Genomic DNA, 19,817 nt, shown 5'->3' with positions numbered 1-19,817 from the left:
CACAGCACCTTTGAAGTTAACGAATAATAATAATAATAATAATAATAATAATAATAATAATAATAATAATAATAATAATAATGAAAATCAGTATTTAAAACGAAAATCAGCACTTGCAACCGAAAATCACAAAATTCCATGGAACATGGATTTAAAAACAGATAACCCCAAGAAGATAGGATGTTATAATAGTTAACAAAAAGGAAAAGTTCTAGTAGACGGAGAAGCGTATCAAATACACGAAACTGGCCAGAGAGCTGAAAGGGATATGGAAGATGAAGAAAGTCAAGATAATACCAATAATCGTTGGAGCACTAAGAACAATCCGGAAAAACTTCGAAAAAAGGATGGGAAAGATTGGTATCAGGGTAATCGCTGAGAAGATACACGGATAAGATTAATAAAAACGGCTAAAATATTAAGGAAAACGCTTGAATGCAGAGACTCGGTTGTATCAGTTAAGATAAAAACGAAATGCAATAAGTCTTCGGATGTACCTCTCCACCGTACTGTATATCGATATTCTACGGCTGACTGGGATACCTTCCGTACACTTATATCTGATCTACCTCTGCATTCCACGTTTAAAAAGGATGTGTCGTCCATAGTATCAGACCTGACCGAATGGCTAATTGTTAGCATAGACCGATTCATACCATCCAAAAAATTCCAACAAAAACCTTACAGCCAGCCATGGTTCTCCTCTGAATGTGCTGCTGCCATCACGCACAGAAATCACTTTTTCCATAGCTACCAACGTAATAGATGCACTGAGACTAAAGCTGCCTTCAGGACTGCCAGCAACCACTGTAAAAGAGTAATAAAAAAAATGCAAGAGAGCTATATGCTCAGACCGTTAAATCCAAAGTAGCTGAGCAGCGGCTTGGTTCCCACCAGTTTTGGCAAATAGCAAACAGGATCATGAACAGAAGCGTGCGTTCTATCCCAACTATCATCAATGGACCTGAGGTCATCTCGTCAGCATCAGATAAGGCCAAACTATTTGCCAAGAACTTTACAGCTAATTCTACCCTATGCGACGAAGGCCATCAACTCCTTGTATTTCCTCCTATAACGGACAACACGCTCTGCAACATACAAATATCTGTGCCTGAGGTGGCCAAGCTAATCAAGAACCTTGATTCCAGTAAAGCAACTGGCTCTGGCGGCATTCCAATCATTGTGCTAAAAAAGCTTCAACCAGAACTATCCCCCATATTTACAAAACTCTTTAAGCGTTGCCTTAAGGAGAAGTGCTTTCCAACACCCTGGAAAACCTCGTCAGTGTGCCCTGTATTTAAGAATTCAGGTGATAAGTCATCTCCCTCTCAGTACAGACCAATAAGTTTCCTATGTCCCATGAGTAAGTTGCTGGAATCCATATTAAATAAGGAAGTAGTCAACCACCTCAGCAGAAATAACTTTCTGAGTGACATGCAATATGGTTTCCGTTCTGCCAGATCTACAGCAGATGTGCTAACTGTTATATCTCATAGGATTAGCGAATCTCTTGACAAAGGCTTCCTCTCTAGGGCAATTGCTCTTGACATATCAAAGGTCTTCGATAAGGTATGGCATAAAGGCCTACTTCACAAGATTTCCAGTTACCGTATAACTGGAAATGTTTTCTCGATCATTAAATCATTTTTCTCCGATAGGCTTATGAGAGTAGTGGTTGATGGGCAGAAATTAGAGGCCCACAATATTAATGCTAGAATCCCTCAGGGGTCCATCCGAGGCCCAACTCTCTTCCTGATATACATCAATGATCTCCCAAAACACATACTTAAATCATTCGTTGACATCTATGCTGATGATACGACCATCTATGGCAACACATCAAAGACCATAAACGACAAAGTTCTTTCTGATTCTCTCTACTCTGATCTTGAGCGCGTGGTACAGTGGGGGAAGAGTTGGCTGGTTACTTTTAATGCATCTAAAACCAAGCTCCTATCTTACATCATCAACGCTCTGATCCCCATCTGGCATCAATTGAAATGGGTGGCTCTCGTCTAGGGGAAGCTGCATGTTTTGATAAGCTTCTTGGTTTGACCTTTACTCCTGACCTGAAATGGAATACGTACATCAAGTCAGTTTCCAAGGTCGCTGGAAAAATAATAGTATCCTTCTACCGCTCCAGAGGATATCTCACGCCTGATGCAATTCTCTATCTGTATAAAAGCCAAGTACGTCTAAAGATGGAGTACTGCTGCCACATCTGGGCAGGAGCTGCTAAAAACAGCCTATCCTGCCTTGACAGAGTACAAAATAGGCTTCGTGGCCTAGTAGGTGATGCCCTTTTCTCTTCCCTGCAACATCTCTCCCACAGAAGAGACGTTGCGAGCCTGTCTTTGTTTTACTACCATGGCAGGTGCTCGTCTGAGCTCCAATCTCTGTTCCCCCCACGCCAATCTTTCACGATAAACACCCGTCTAGCTGAAACTACTGTCAAAATATTTCCCCACTCCTTATCTGTGCCTAAATCAAAACGTAGATTCCATGAACAAAGCTTCTTTCTTAGAAGTGCACGCCCGTGGAACTCTGTTCCGGTTGCCTGTTTCCCACCTGACTACTATTTGGATGGCTTCAAGTCCAATGTAAACAAATTCCTGATGAACTTCCCCCTTAAGTAAGATACTTTATCAAATCTCCAATACTAACGTACTGTACACGCAATAACCCTTATCTCCGAGTGACTTCCGGGCCTTGATAAGTGATGACTACCTTGTAAAAAAAAAAAAAAGACTAATAAACATGAGCTGCTAACGCTAACCGACTATATAGAAACGCAAACAGAAAGAAAAAAAAAAGACAGAGAAACATCCCATGGAATCAAGGAAACTGAAACAGTATAATTGTAAGTACATCCCACCTAAAAAAAACATTCTAGTATAAACATCAACTGGCACCACACCAAATAGCTGTGAAGGGTTAAGGGGGATGGAAGATGAGGAGATAAAGCACTAACCGGACTTCCACTGGAAGAGTACGAACATAACTGGGAGGTTAAGGAGGATTATTACTATCCAAATTCTAGTGAGGACCAATAGTCGTTACCTGCGAGATATTGATAGCAAACGGCTGTTGCGATAACCCGAATTAATTTGCAAAGTTTACCAAAATAGATGGAGAGTACTGAAAATCTAGAGAGACTTGTTGTCATCTAGACTTCAGGGAACACCACAGATTGTTAACAGAGAGAAATTTTTGATGAGGGTCTGTAAGAAAACTCCTAGTACAAATAATAAAACTGTATTCCAATATTTTCGCGATTCCGATACAATTATCGATTCCGTAGTAAATTCCTGATTCCGATTCTTATAAATATGTATGTATTTAACTATAGAGTCGGTTTTTATAGATTCTTTCCGAGAACTGCCTGTCCGTGGAACTCTGTTCCGCTTACCTGCTTTCCATCTGGCAAAAATATGGTCGTTCTTGTTGAACTGTTTCCTTGAATAATCAAATTATACCAAATTTACACTACTAATGATTACGATGCTAATGTACTAATGACTACCGTACACTAATTAACCCTTATCTTCGAGTGGCCTTCGGGCCTTGATAAGTGGTGACTCTTTTGTAAAATAACAAAAACAGTATATTAAACAGCTGTCTTACAGTAATCTGTCCAAAGGAAAACGAACTGTAGGTGGACAGCGGAATCAGTTCAAGTACAGCTTGAAGATCTCCCTCAAACTGTTAGGTTTGTATTCCAAGACAGATATTCCTGGCGTATCGTAAGCCGCAAAGTGGCCACAATTGTTGAATCTATACGCATTAGAGAACGCGAGAGAAAACGTACTATGGAAATAGCTAAAAAAAAACATTAAAAAAAGATGTTCCTAACTCACAAATAGTTTATCAATCAACAAACTCGGAAACCTATACAGAACCGTCAAAATCCATAAACCCAACTCTTCTCTTCGACCTATCATTTCACGAGTCACCATCCCAGTCTATTCGCTAACAAAAGTCCTACATGACATCATTAATCCATATCTACCCAGTAAATATGGTGTAAAATCCACACACGAACTCGTAAAAATCCTTAAAGCTAAATAACCGGATAACAAAACGCTTCTCTTGATGTTAAAAGTTTATTTATAAACGTTCCCGTCAAAAAAAAAAAGAACTATTGGTATAATCCTCAACCACACATAAAAAAGCATCTTTCCCTAAAATTAACGAAAAAACACTTTTAAAATTACTTCTAGTTTGCATCACCGGAGTACCCTTCTACGGCCACATAGGGAACATTTACACCCAAATAGAGGGCGTATCCATGGATTCCGTCTTCAGATCCATCTTCAGTGAGTTCTACATGAGTCACCTCAAAAACATGATACTTAACACCAATAAACCCTCTTATTATGCAAAATATGTAGACGATATTCTCCTCCTTGCTAATGACAAACAACAATTTTTTACACTTAAGGACCTTCTCCAAGGCAACTCTGTACTCAAATTCACTGCTGAATTAAATGTTAATAACAAAATATCTTTCCTCGACGTCCTTATTGACACTTCCAATAACACCTTTAGCACTTACAACTACAAAAAAAAACTACCTGCTATAATTCTTGCCTTCTAAATTTCAAGAGCGAATGCCCCCACCGATACAAAATAGCTATCATCAAAAACCTTCACAATCGAGCAAAACTTATCTCTTCCAACAAAAAATTACTACTCATCGAACATAAAAACAGTAAACAAGTCCTCAACGACAACGGTTTTCCAAATTATATTGTCGATCAACACATAAACTCCATGTCCCAACAGTTAAACTACACTACCACTAATAGTAACACCTCCAACGCCATATCCCCAATACAATCAACCTATTCGATTGCAATCAAATGTATATGGACTTCAAGTTAGAAGACATCGCTATAAAAACATCATCCATAGATACGTCTACCCTGTAGACAACAATAACATTAGATTCATCATTTATTATAAAACAATGTAAAACCCAAAACATTAAAAATATCTCCCACCCCGTTTAAACCACTAGAACGGACCAACGTCATCTATCAGTTCAAATGCCTCTTGAGAGAATGTAACTCTTATAACAACAATGCAATTAATAGTTACGTCGGACATACGACACAACATTATCACGCCGCCTCACCTGCCACAATATTGAATCTAGTGCTATCTTCCAACATTTACATAAAAAATATCACTGCCCCCCCCTCAAATTTCAGAGAAATTCTAGTTAACAACACCAAAATACTACATCACGGAACGAAAAAAGAAGCTTCAAATCCTTGAAGCTATTTATATCAAAACGCAAAATCTAGCCTGACTCAGGTCACATTTCAAAATAGTACCAATACGCTCAAATGCCTCGCATAACTCCTACCCCCTCGCTCCTGCCATTGATCTTGGAATAGGCACGCCCTCCTCACTTCCCCTACCACACAAACGCCCCCACCACTGTCAGCAGTGACAATAAACATCGTTCGCACCCCAACTACTATTTAAATAAATTTTCCCATAATTCCTTACCGAGACTAACACACATTTCTGATGATGTGAGACGATTTCACGAAAAGTTCAAACCGCGGACACTTTGAGAAGAAAAATGCTTGGACCATACATCCATACGTTCGATGTATATACAAAAAAAGTAATACGTAAAATTGACAAAATAAAAAAGGTACTACTAAACAGATGCTTTCTGTTGTTCTTAATAATGTCCGCCTGAATGAAAAATGCTGCCTAAACACACACACACACACACACACACACACACAAACACACACACACACACATAAATATATATATATATATATATATATATATTACGAAACTACTTCTGCAGTTTACGTACCGTGCTGAAATATTAACGTTCTTATATTATTTAATTGGAATTCATCATTGAGATAAGTATTATTTATTAATTTATTTATTGCGGACTATTATCCTCATATTTCTTAGTTGTTTCACGACGTTTCGGCCAACTATTCCTCTGACCTTCGTCAAGTGGTAGAGGTGAATCTCTACGGTTCCAGGTGAAACTTGTCTGAAGATAGCGGTTTCAATCCTACGCAAAGCCGGCCAGAGGCTTACTTGGCTAAAACGCGATGAGACGACAACAACTATGGATGGCCGTAATTGCAGAAAAGACATTCGGAGTTCCTATTCCTAGTTAACATGATGATAATGCCTTTCAAATTGATAACGTTATAATTTCTGCAGGATTCTGAAACTTAATAGGTAGCATGATTTAACCTGAAATATTTCTGTAAGACCAACTCATTTGTGGTTTGACGTGTTCTTTTTTTTTGTTTGTTTTTGTTTGTTTTTGTTTTTTTAACAGAAAAAAATGAATTTTGGGTACGGAAATAAAAACTGCTCGTCGAGAAGGATTTTTTAATAACTGAACGATGACATAAAGTAATAACTATAGTGTCAGAACCGAAAAAAAATGTGCTGCAAGTGGTGAGAGTGAGTTTTCAATGGGAAAATCGAGATCATCTTATTTATAAAACTCACTATGTCTGTGCATCTGTCTCCATTTTTTTTTTTTTTTTCAAATGCATATCCTACGAAAACGCAAGGTCGCAAAGAAACGTGAGGAGATACAAATGATTGCATTTTTATGGACCGTTATTTTATATACCTATAGGCCGGTAAAAAATATATATATTAGCTATGAAGACAAAATTGAACAACAAAATGGAATTTGGCAAGCGTAAGTCAACTTAAAGTGCTAACCTACACATGTGCAAATATACATTTATACGTTAAAATCGGTTTAGTTTTAAGTCTTTCTTATCCGTCTGACGATAGCTCAAACGGTAGCGACTAAATATGGGGCGCTGAATGTTTTGGTTTCGATTCTAGCTGATGGCACACAAGTCACATTTTTTACTTTTAAAATAACTATATATTGGATACAATATGATGATAAATAGAGAACTAGTTCTATAAAAAAAAATACGGAATCTGCATGAATTAAAATATTATATTTAAGCGTATTTTAGCCCGGCACCCTGATAGTATTAGATATTAGCTTCAATTTTTTCAGGTTGTTGAAGCCTTCTACTTATGAGCTTTAAATCTCTTTCCAGATATGAGAGATGAAAATGAATTTAGGCAGATGCAAAACCTTTTCTTTTTCTTAAAGTAATATCTAAACTTTGTTTATTCATTTTAACAAGCCACCCGTGTCCCGGCGTTACCCGAGAAAGGAAATTAACTGAAGAGATTCTATATCCAACCTTCAAGGAGACAACACGAACACAGACCCCACAACATTAAATACAGATACTTCAAATTTTCGTATGTATGTACGGAAATAAGAGCTATTCCTGCGTGTGTATAAATCGTTTTAAGGTATTGGTTTGATATTTTTCTTAATGTAGATCATAATATTTGTCACAGAAAAAAAAAGAATAAGTTGCCGAAGTTTTCTGTAATGGTGGTCACCTAATTAAATCTGATTATAAATCATTCCAGATTGAGGTGCGTCTAGTATCTACAATTGCAAATGTAAAATTATTTGAAGAATTACAGCTGATCGATTTATTTTAATGAAGGCGTCTGTTTATAGAAAAACAAGGACATTTTGTATTTACATATATATATATATATATATTATTTTTAAAATATAATTATCCACTGACACGTGTTTCGTCGTCCACGACTCATCAGAGTGGCTGAATCTAGCGAGATTCGAAATCGGCACCTCTTGATAAGAAGCCTAACCCTCTACCACGGTGCTAACCTCGAGGATATATATATATATATATATATATATATATATATATATATATATATATATATATATATATATATATATATATATATATATATATATATATATATATATATATATATATATATATATATATATATATATATATATATATATATATATATATATATATATATACCACGCGTTGAATCAGTTAATATGCTCCGCCAGTGTTAAATGTAAAATAAATAAATAAATTAATATTTTTATTTAAAAAAAAAAAAAAGATGCCTTGTTTGCTTATCCTATGCAGCGTTCAATTTCAGCAAACGGGTCTCTGCCATTTATTGCTGACGATGGAAACAACTGTTCCAGGGACGTCCTCACGATACGGACGAACTAAATAACTCTCTCGGGCAAACGATCGTGTTACACAGGTGATTAATCTTCATCTAAAAATTCTGGAAAAAACATTTATTCCACTTCCTTTTTCATTACGCTTTCCATCCTTTTTCGATGGAGCTATGTCAGGAGGATATGCTGTATGGGGCAATATTTTCCAACCAAATTCTCCCTGGAGATCTTTGGTCAGTAGTGCTGTGGGAGGACGAGCATTATCATGATGGAAGACGACTTCCTTTCTGTTAACTAAAGAAGGTCGTTTTTCGAGTCAAGATGGGTGAGAATATTACAGAAAAATATGAATGATGCTTTAATAATTTGAAAGATCTTTTTTTAATTTAATCATGTTGATATGTTTAAGTAATAACAATATGCATAAAATAAATTACAAATGTTTCTACATGCAAACAAAACGTTTTGCATCAATCTGATAATACAGTGTGGCCCACTTAAAAGTAACCCAGAAAATGTAGTAGAGAGAAGGACCATTCTTTTATTGTTTAAATTGCCTGTAGTATTATAAAAGATGCCGGAAGTGCTTCCGGTGTACATCTATGTATTTCTAGGCACGTTTTACAATGTTTGCAGATACTGCCTGTAGATCTTCTCTGGTGATTCTCTTGATAGCGTTGGTAATGTTCTCCTTTAGTTGGTACAGACTGTGAGGATTATTTGCATAAACTTTTTGCTTTAAAGTAGCCCAAAGATAAAAAAAAATCGCATCATAACAAGTCCGGAAAACGTGGTGGCCATAACCTTTTGCTTATTGTTCTCTCTTCCGTAATGTTATGAACTCATGTCAGTGATCTGTGAGACGTGTGGCATGTGGCGCCATCTTGATGGGAAAAGAATTGCATTTTATCTTGTGGTGTCAGTTAATCGTTAAGAGAAAAAGAGAGGTCGGGCTACTTTTAAGTGGGACACTTTATATGAAAATAAAATATGATTAGAGTAAGATTAGAGTGATTAGGCTACTTTTAAGTGGGCCACCCTGTATAAATGACCAATCCTTATCCCAAAAGTTCAGAAAAACCATTTGCTCTCCTTCCTTTTATAACGAGTGTGACTATCATTAGGCTTTCCACGCATACTTGCCACTGTCACACATATATAGTAAAGTATATGTGTGAGAGGTGTGGTTGGAGGGTTTCGCAATTCTTGCTATAGACAGCTACACATACAGATTCACGTACCCAAAATAATCAACCATTCTTATCATCGCAAGCAATTCAACACAAAACATTTTCCCACTTGCATACAAGTTTATGAATAAATCCTGTATGCTTGAATTTATATAAAAGCTGTTTATTGTTGTATCTGCTTTTCGCATTCTGTTATTTCATTTGTATTCAAATAATATTGAGAGTGATGAGTTATCTCTATAAGACCATGTACACGGACGCTACATTCATATGGACATTCATATGTTTGCTGACTCTCTCTCTCTCTCTCTCACTCTCTCTCTCTCTCTTTCTCTCTCTCTCTCTCTCGCTACAATGCTGTTTTTATATAATTCGCGCGAAATATATATTTATTTCAACGTAGAAATAGCACAGATATTATATTACAAACAAGCATAATCAATTATCTCAGTTTTTGAAAGGATGGTACGTATTTTTTTCTTTTAATCTTTCTAATATTAGCAATTAACGTATTTTTTATCGTTCCTTACTTTTATACAATACATGGGTAAACTATATTTTAAAATTTAACATTCTTACATACATAATCTTCATTCATTCACTAGCAGGGCTTCCGAGTGTTGTCCGGGGGAAAAGTTTTATTAAAAACTCTATCTCTTTATCTATTCTCTATTTATTTTCAACATTTCTGTCCCTCTCCTCGCCTCTCTTTCTCTTCTGTCCAACTTATTCCTCTCTGAACACACACCCGTATAAACAAGCAACTCTCCTTTACATAGATTTCTTCAGGAATGAACCGACATAAAGGATAGAACTCTTTGATAAAAAAAATCAGAGTTACTTTCCTTTTGTATATAAATGGCTGGAAAACTGACCGCTTCACGACGAAAACTGGCCCAGTTGACCTCCAAATAATAATTGTTTTTAATTTTAGTTGTTATTCATCCAGGACAACGCTGATCAAGAATATACTAAGTTTGTGATTATTTGTTTTGTAGTTTTTTTTATTTTTAGTTGAAAACACACACACACACACACACACACACACACACACACGCACAAACAACTGCCTTTTATATAATAGACTTAGCATACAAAAAAAGTTTGTATGCTGAACTATTTAGGATATATCATCCTTTTATGCATATGGAAACTATGTTGCTGCCCAGATACGTAAACTCAGCGACTTCTTTCAATGTTGTTCCAACCAGAGCTCTGATCTCTCCTTTCACATTGAAAGTTATAAATTTTGTCTTATCCGCATTAATGTGGAGACCAATGTAATTTGCAGGCTTTTCTAGCTTGCGTAACAGTGTTTGCAGTGTTATTCGCGAACAAAGCAATATCGTCTCCGTAATCTGCATCAGTTATGTATGCTGATTGATGACATCTGTTTCTGGATTCATTCAGGTGAAAGCCTAGCGTGTCGTCTATATCAACAGAGGTGCGAAGTACAAAGTCAAGACAGACAATGAAAAGAGAAGGTGCCAGAGTATCTCCTTGTAGAACCCCAGTGCGGATGTCGAAAAATTCAGTGTCCACAGAGAGAGATATCAAAATTTGCATCTCAAAAGCATGGGCCGCATTGGATGGGTCACGTTCAGTATGGACTTAAAAGCTAACTAACAAATTGAAAAGGCAGTTCTTCAGGGCAGTGGTAGAGTCTGTCCTTGTTTACGGTGCTACAGTCTGGACACTCACCAAAAGATTGGAAAAAAAACTAGACGGCACATACACCCATATGCTACAAACAGTATTAAATATATTTTGGCAAAATCATCCCACGAAACAGTAACTTTATGGCAACCTACCTGCCATATCTAATACCATCAGAGAAAGATGCCTACGATTTGCTGGTCATTGTCTAAGGAGCAAGCATGAATTGGTGAGTGATGTATTGCTATGGACTCCACGACACGGACGTGCAAGCAAAGGACGACCTAGATTCACATACATCCAGTAAATAGCACACGACGCCAACTGTGATCCTGAAGATTTGAGGCAGCTGATGGAAGACAGTAAACTCTGGAGAGGAAGAGTCACATTGGTCCGGGCAAGAAGTCTGTCCAGATGATGATGATGATGATGCATGTGGAGTATTTTAACATATACATAAATTTTGCTCATATATTACATTTTTCGCATCTGTATTCTTTTTTTTTTTTACTTTTATTCAACCAAATTAAGGCAGATCGCCTCTGAGATATAAGGAGCTACTATGAATTAACGACCATGCTTACAGTGGCATCCTAAGTAAGGAAGTTGATCAATGAGATGTCATTACATTTAAATTTCTATATATTAGTACAGTCAATGAAGCAGGGGCGAGGAGAAAATTCCAAAGACCAGCAGTTTGAGGGAAGAAATTATTAGAGTACAAAGTTTCCGGCATCTAAGAACCTCCACAGTGGAGGGAGCGATTTTGCTGCTTGTCGGGTTTGTCAGGGTATTTACGTCGAGCGGACACAGGTGCCGAGAGATCATCGGAGAATGTTCCATTGGAGTACTTGTAAAATAAGCATAGGGATGCAACATTGCAGTGATGGGACAGATATTGGAGTTTGGTTGACAGTGCAAGACCTATTAGATTAGATATTCTTTGGGGAGGTTGTCTAATAGAGAGAAAGACTGGTGGTTAATGCTCCAGTCCAGATGAGACAACAATACTCCATGCATGAGTAGATGGTGGCTTAGTAGAGATGTAGGATACTAGTATGTGCCAGGCTCCCGTGCTCAGGTCACCACTTGATCTCTAACCTCATTGGAAACTGTGACTCGTGATCGTCTTCTTCCGGGAGCCTTTCACAAAAATTGCTCAGGGTCTCAGCTCTGTGTTGTTTCTGCTGAAAAGCAAGGAGGAAAGAAAGACAGACAACTTCAGGGTTTCTAACTACAAAAAGTTCATTTCACAAAAATTACAGACTTTTTTTACATATGTTCACCAAAATATTTTGAGTCTCACAAAAATCTATTCTTCGTCCACTAGATGGCTGGCGGTCAGGATAAATGGAGGAGGAGTCTCGGCCGTTCTGGGGGCGTGTTTGTTTCTCGAGAATTGGCTTCAATCTGCTTAAAACAGTCCGGGCGCTTGCTTAAATATTCAGGGACTGGGTGGGTCTGGCGATTTGCCAGACCAATCAAAATCCAACACGTCAAGAGGGGAATCCCCAGCCATTTTGTGTGTGCAATTAAGCAAACTGTCCGCAGTTCTGAAAATCTGAGACCAAAAATGAGTTCTTTTCACACGACCCAAAGGAGTCAAAACCTGTCGTTCAGAGAGCCATTGTCTGAACAGGTGTTCTTCAGGTCAGCATAGGTCTGGTTTCATCTCCACATTGTTCTTAATTTTCCGGTCCCTGTGTTTTCAAACAATAAATTTATGTCTGTTTTTCTCAAGTCACTTTTGATAGGTCACCCGCCGCTGTCCGGGATTCATTTAAAATTTAACAGACAATCTTAGCATATTTACCCGGCCTCCCTCAGGGTTTAGGGGGTCTCAACCTCCTCAATGGGGAGCAACATCGCTCCCTCAAGACAGTGACGTCACGGCAAGTGTGAGAAGCATTTATTCTAATTCCCGTATTAGGCCAAGGAATTTGGATGATGAACTGTCGTGTATCTCTATCTATCTATCTATCTATCTATCTATCTATCTCTATATATATATATATATATATATATATATATATATATATATATATATATATATATCTACAATTATATAAATGCAACTTTGTCTGTGTGTGAGTTCATTCTTTATAGACTCCGAAACAGCTGAACAGATTTTCTTTAAAATTTAAAGAACTTTAGTGTATAAGTCTGGGAGTGACCTTAGTTAAGTTTTGTCTCAGAATACCCCTGATAATTACCGATAATCGATAATCGAAACCGTTATTTTAATTTATCTATCATCGCTCAAGCCATTTTTTCATGTCATCGCTTAGCAACAATGATAGAACAACAGGCCGTGAAAATTCTACTGTGGGTAACTTGATAGCGTGTTTTTTTTTGGTTTTTTTTTTGGTTTTTGTTTTGTTATTTTTTTGTTTTTTTCTTCATGACGTGGTCTGTAGGTTCAAACCCCGCACGGAAATTTCTTAATGTTTTTTTTTTCATTAACTGGAAAGAAGTTTATATAAAATAATTTTATAAAAGAAACAGTAGGTTCTTTAGAGTGCAATGTAGAACAACATATATTTTGGACTAAGTTACTGCATGGAGGCATGTGGGGCTTCCTCCCACGCGATTTCACGGATTTCGATGGCAATGAAAATATAGGAGTGTGAAATATTCGTTGATTATCATTCAATCTTGGGCAATGTCGTGTCTACCTTCTAGTTTTTAAAAGGAACTTTGTTAGTGTATTTATGAGTTCGTTCCCTATGGACTCGAAAATGGCTGAGTTTATTTTTATGAAATTTCACACAAAGCTATTTTATGTGCCTGGCAGTGTTCTTAGATAGGGTTTGTGTCGAAATGTTTTCGATAAGTATCGATAATCGATAATCGAAACAATCCGATGAAAGAAGGAGCAGGTGATTTTGACCAAAGTTAACATCTTACACAGCCTAACATCACAAGTGCATTTGATAAGGTTTATTACAACACAGGCCGAAAGGCCCGACAGTAGGTTCTTTGGTATTACAAGCGGTAAGGCCAGGCATATAAAATCAACAGTAGGTTCTTTGATATGACAAGAGCGCGTTCGAAATTAATGTTTCTGTTTAGAGCATAATTGAATGATGATATTTGTCGTTAGCATTTTAAATTTTATACAGGCTATTATATATAAAAAAAAATAATTTTATAAGATCAACAGTAGCTTTTTTACAGTGCAATGTAGACTACAATATATTGTAAACTTAGTCACTGCGAGAGGCATGTAAAGCTTCCTCCAGGTACATCGCGACCCTCCCACCACCACCACCACCACCAATTAAAGCAGACAATCAATCGATTTGATTGAAAAATTAGCTATTTCGTCGATTTCGATAACAATAAATACATGGGAGTATGAAACATTCGTTGATCACTATTCAATCCCGGGCAACATCGAGTCACCCTGCTAATCATTAATAAAGGAAAGGAGCTTTGTCTTAGCAGTATTATGCTATCATCGCTTTTACGTTTCCATTCCACTACAAACTGGGGGGTCTTTGTAAGGAGTTAGACGTTACGTTGGGTATGTGTGCATTCGTTCTGCCCACATGTCTAGAATAGAACGTGGTGTTATCGGCAAATATACTAATCTCGGACACTATGTCATCAAAAAGGTGGTTTATGAATATCAGGAAAAATAATGATCCAAGGATCGACCCTTTGGGCATATCCATAATATAATCATGCCGTTTGGATATACGGTCATCGTGGACAACCTGTATTTTGCTTTTATCTACGAAAGATCTGATATATTAAATATTCCGCCAGTAATACTGTATGATTTAATTTTCGTGAAAATGCGTTCATGCCAGACCTTGTCAAATGCTTTGGATATATCAAGGGCTACCACTCTAACTTAACCTATCTTGTTCAATGCATGATATATGTAGTCAGAGATAGTCGTTAGAATATCCGCAGTAGAACGAGTTTTCCTAAATTTATACTGTCGATCAGAAAAAAAGTTTAACATTTACCATTTGGTGGACTATTGCTAGATTGATTAATGACCCAAAAATTTTAGCGGCGATAGGGAGGAGACTGGTGGGGACGATAACTAAGCGAGTTAATTCATTCGCCAGAGTTCTTGAACACTGGTAGTACAGATGCAATCTTCCAACTATCCGGGAAGCAAAATTCGACAAGGACGACGAAAAAACAAGGACTAGCTCAGTAGAGCATTTCTCATTAATATAGCACAGATGAGCTTGGGGTGTCTAATTTTTTTTATAATATTCCAGACATGGAAAGGGGTGATGATCAGATTCTCGAGTGTGGCTTCTATCTGCAGTTGGAGACTTGGAGGGAATGGTTTATGGAATCTAAGTGGAGTTGATAGCTAACCGCTAGGCTTTCTCAGTTACCGTGCAAGCGAGATCATAGTGATTTGGCAGTGGTATAGTTATTGATTTCCCATTATTCATTACGCTATCATAAAATTTCCAGAGATTGTGGATTCCTAATTTCTACAACTCAATACGTTTTCTGATCATTTTGATACACTGCCTTATAGCTATTTAATTTATTTGATCCGTTAGATTTATATTATTTATTTTTTATTATATTATACGCAATGCACTTACATGTGCATTACGTTGTATATATTTTTTTTACTAATGTACTGCACTTTCAATATATAATATCTCATTTTGTAGACGCTAAATTCTACGCATATATTATTCTCTTCGATTATCTGGATTCTTCGGACTACTGTTCTCATGTTGAGTGTTATTTACACAACGTTTCGGTCGATGTAATCTCCGTCTATCTCGTCGAACTCGGGAATTTTTCTGTTGAATTCGGGAATCTGCACGGAATTTCGAACAGTAACCTTTATTTAATCCACGGGGGTAGCATGCTCTCGTTCCGTTAGCCTAATTCACAATTGTATTTGGAGGGTCACCGGTATTGAGGATTGAACCTCCAGAAATTTGTAACTTTTACAACTGAATAACCAAGTATTTTATACACTGCGCCACGAGTTCTTGAGGTCCTTGAGGTCCTTGTTGCTGATGGAACGGGAATATGCTACTCCTAAAGGGTTCATTTATATAAAATAAAGGATTCCATTCGAAATTACCCGCAAATTACCGAGTTCGAAAGAAAGATTGTTAAGTTTGACAGAAAAATTCACTTGAAGAAGGTCGGCGGTTACATCAACCGAAACGTTGTGCAAATAACCCCTAAAATGAGAACAGTAGTCCGAATAATCAATCCTCATCACAAAAATTCAGAACCGTAATATATTCTTTCCCAATCTTTATACATTTCATATAGAGTTGATTTAAATTTCACATAGTGTTGAAATTTTTTAGATGAGGATTGAAGATTTGTATTATTCAGACTGCTGTTCTCATCTTGGATGTTGTTATCACAACGTTTCCATCGCTGATCATCAACCTTCTTCAGATGCAACGACCCGTGGCGCAACGGATATAAGTGCTCAATTTAATCAGTACTAAATGGTACTCTTCTGAGGCTTGGAGGTTCAATACTTAGTACGAACGATACTAGTAATACAATTACGAATTACGTATAATTTCTACCAGGTCATGGCTGACGAAACGAGGACAAGCTACTCCCGTGGATTAAATAAAGAGTTCCGTTCAAAATTCCGTAATGACATCGCAAAGCAGCTCCAGCAGTTATCACAACAACTGACTTCCGGTGCCCCCACTGTTCAAGACTATGTGCCTCTGGAGCTGCAGAGCCACCTCCGTGTTCATAAATGAGATGCAGAACGAAAAACGTCATCACCGGATCCGAAGGACAACCACCACCAAGTCCTCCATGTGCGGCAGGTCATCATTTTGTGTTGTGAAGCTTTCTTATCAATGCCATTAACCCGTGGTTAACGGTGAGTTTGATTTGGATTCCAAGAGAGAGTTTGGTGGTCAAACTGAGAGATGTGGATGGGTTAGGCAGGTGTGTCTTCTCACGGATAAAGAGAGAGAGAGAGAGAGAGAGAGAGAGAGAGAGAGAGAGAGAGAGAGAGAGAGCGGTTTCGATTCGCTTCCTTAAATAATTTTCAGACACCAGTGCTAGTGCTCGCATAAGCAATTGTTTCTGATTTGTTAAATCGGAATCGAAATTACGTGTTTGCTCCAATCAATGTTCTTGCTGTCGTCGTCGTCGTCGTCATCGACGACGTAGTAGTAGTAGTAGTAGTAGTAGTAGTAGTAGTAGTAGTAGTAGTAGTAGTAGTAGTAGAAGAAGAGAAGAAGAAGAAGAAGAAGAAGAAGAAGAAGAAGAAGAAGATCATTTATTCATTCATTCATTTCATAAGATGATTATTATTGGCATTCGTTTTCCCGATATATTTCAAGTTAGAATTCTTTATAGAAAGACATCGGGTGTTCAAGAGACGAACCTTGTGAAGGTTACCAACGTCTCTAAATGAATGTGTTTCTGTGGAGCAAACTATATTTGAACTTGGCACACCCATTCTGTATCGTTAACCACTTGGACACCCTCATCCCCCTGTTGCTGATGCTTCTTTCTGTTGTATCAGTGATTTCCTTTGCTACGAGTGAACTGCCCTAGGGTGCAGGGATTGAAAGAAGATTCCGTCATTCTTTGCGGTATGAAAAGATCAAAGCACGTAGCGTCCCATATTAATAGCTTTCCTGTTCTAAAAATAAGGAGTGGGATGTCGTCGCCTCTATCTACGCTGGCTCAAGAATTGATGTAGAATCGAGACTTCGTTTCGGTAATTATACTTGAGCTCTCAGTTTACTTAGATTTTGCCAACCATTTTGAAATAATCTTGTTCATTTAATTTTTCAGCAAACGTGTCTTTCATTGTTGAAATCTCGCCGGCTAAGACAAGGAGAGAGACACCAACTGGGGGTCACCGAAGGTGACCTTTCCACTGAAAACACTGCTCATATTATGCAACATTTTGCCGAAAACGCAGTGTTCGCTTGTAAAAGGGCAAATACGTCTAATGAAGTTGTATTGTCAGATTAAACTGACGACAAGTACTGTAATTCTGCCAGCACCCCTGTCGTTTTTGATACCCGAGAAACATGTCAATGTTTTAATTCTCAAATCAAAATGTCCGGTCATCGAGATCTATTCGCAAGTTTGGCTTAGCGAATGTTATATCGCAGTTTGAAAACTGCAAATGTAGATTTAGAGGCTCCGCGTGGGCATACGCTGGAATTTAATATTCCTGGCTGGCAGCATGCTGTTAAGAATATTTCCAGGATGAATATTGAATTCGAAGTTGATTTCGTAGGTGTCATGTCCACAATTTGTCATGCATGAACTTGTTAAGACACGTGCACTCCTTGAATTTTATATAACTAATTTATGAATATGCGTGGAATATTACTAGGGCAATGTGCCCTTTAGTAACGTGAGACCTGACCTATTGCCGATGCAAACCTCTGGCAGTCCTGGTCACTGTTCAGGTGTGGACAGTTTCTTTAGTAGCAAAGTCTTGTATTCGAAATGCACAGTTACATATGCGAATTATATACTTTACTAGTTCCCTAGCCATTTCTTCTTTCAATATACGAATTCTCGCGTCAAGATACGATCTTTCAGGTTAGTGTTAAGTATTAGATTTAGTATTTGGGAGGTGGGGGTGCATTTTCATTCCCAAACAAGGCACAGTGCCACTTTTATGTAGGGAGATACTATCTGAGGCATAATTTGCAGAGATTCTATGTAGGGTGTTAAGTAGCAAGATGCCTGTTTACAATACACTGAACTTCTGCATGTCAGTAAAGTCAGGAAGAAACTATTAGTATAGAATACCTTCTGGCATCTAGGGGTCTCTACTGTGTAGGAGGTGAATTTAGTTGCTTGTCGAGTTTGTCGAGTGTATTTGCGTCGAGGGATACAGGGGCTTGAAGTTCGTCGGAGCACCTACCATTACAATACTTGTAAAACAGGCAGACATTTCGTCGACGAGACAGAAGTTAAAGCCTATTTAAATATTAATAAAATATTATTATTATTTAAATATATTTTGTTTAAATATGTTCGTTTTGTTACATTAAAAAGGTTTGCGTAAATGGAAAAAAGTTTTTTTTTTTAATCCTTAAAAGTTTTATAAATATTTAATATAAAAAATCTTTTGTAAATATATATTTTTTCTTTTAAATCTTAAAAAGTTTCATTAATATATTTTTCAAAAACCTTGCTCGTCTGCTATTTGACGTGTTTACAAACAATCAACGGCAATGTCGAGGTCGAACAACCGGTATCACTTGAAATGTGCGCCAATCTTCGTCTTCTGCTACAGGGTATCTATTCTTTAATTGATCCCCCCCAAAACAAAACTAACTAAATTAAACTTATTAACCGATTGTAGTCGCTCTCTACATATTACAATCTTGGTGAAAAAATTTAAACATATTAACCGATGGGCATCGCTAAAAAAAAAACAACAAAATTAAATATATTAACCAATTCTCGTCGCACTCTACAGACTACAATCGTGCTGAAAACAAAACAAACAAAATTAAACATATTAACCGATTGCCATCGCTAAGAAAAAAAATTAAACATAATAACCGATTGCCATCGCTAAGAAAAAAAATTAAACATAATAACCGCTTTGTTGTCGCTCTCTATTACAATCGGCTGAGAAAAAAGACAAAAACAAATTTAAACATATTAACCGATTAGCGTTGCTCTGTACAGAAGACAATAACTGTTGTTGTTTTTTCTTTTGTTTGTTTTTGTTTTTTGTTTTTGTTTATTTTTTGCGGGTAAATTTTTACATTAGCTCCACCTCCACTATTTTCTTTAACATGGCGACTTTTAAAGGTTCTCGACTATGCTGATTACGAAAATCTCATTTAAATTTGGCAGAGACAAGTACAACATTAATATACATAGTTATACGCAGTCCTCTACCTTTTTATACGATATATCGATATCTGAATAACACA

Source organism: Euprymna scolopes, chromosome 2 (assembly GCF_053919585.1).
Source record: "Euprymna scolopes isolate OS-2025 chromosome 2, ASM5391958v1, whole genome shotgun sequence".
NCBI lineage: Eukaryota > Metazoa > Mollusca > Cephalopoda > Sepiida > Sepiolidae > Euprymna > Euprymna scolopes.
This window is presented reverse-complemented; position numbering follows the sequence as displayed.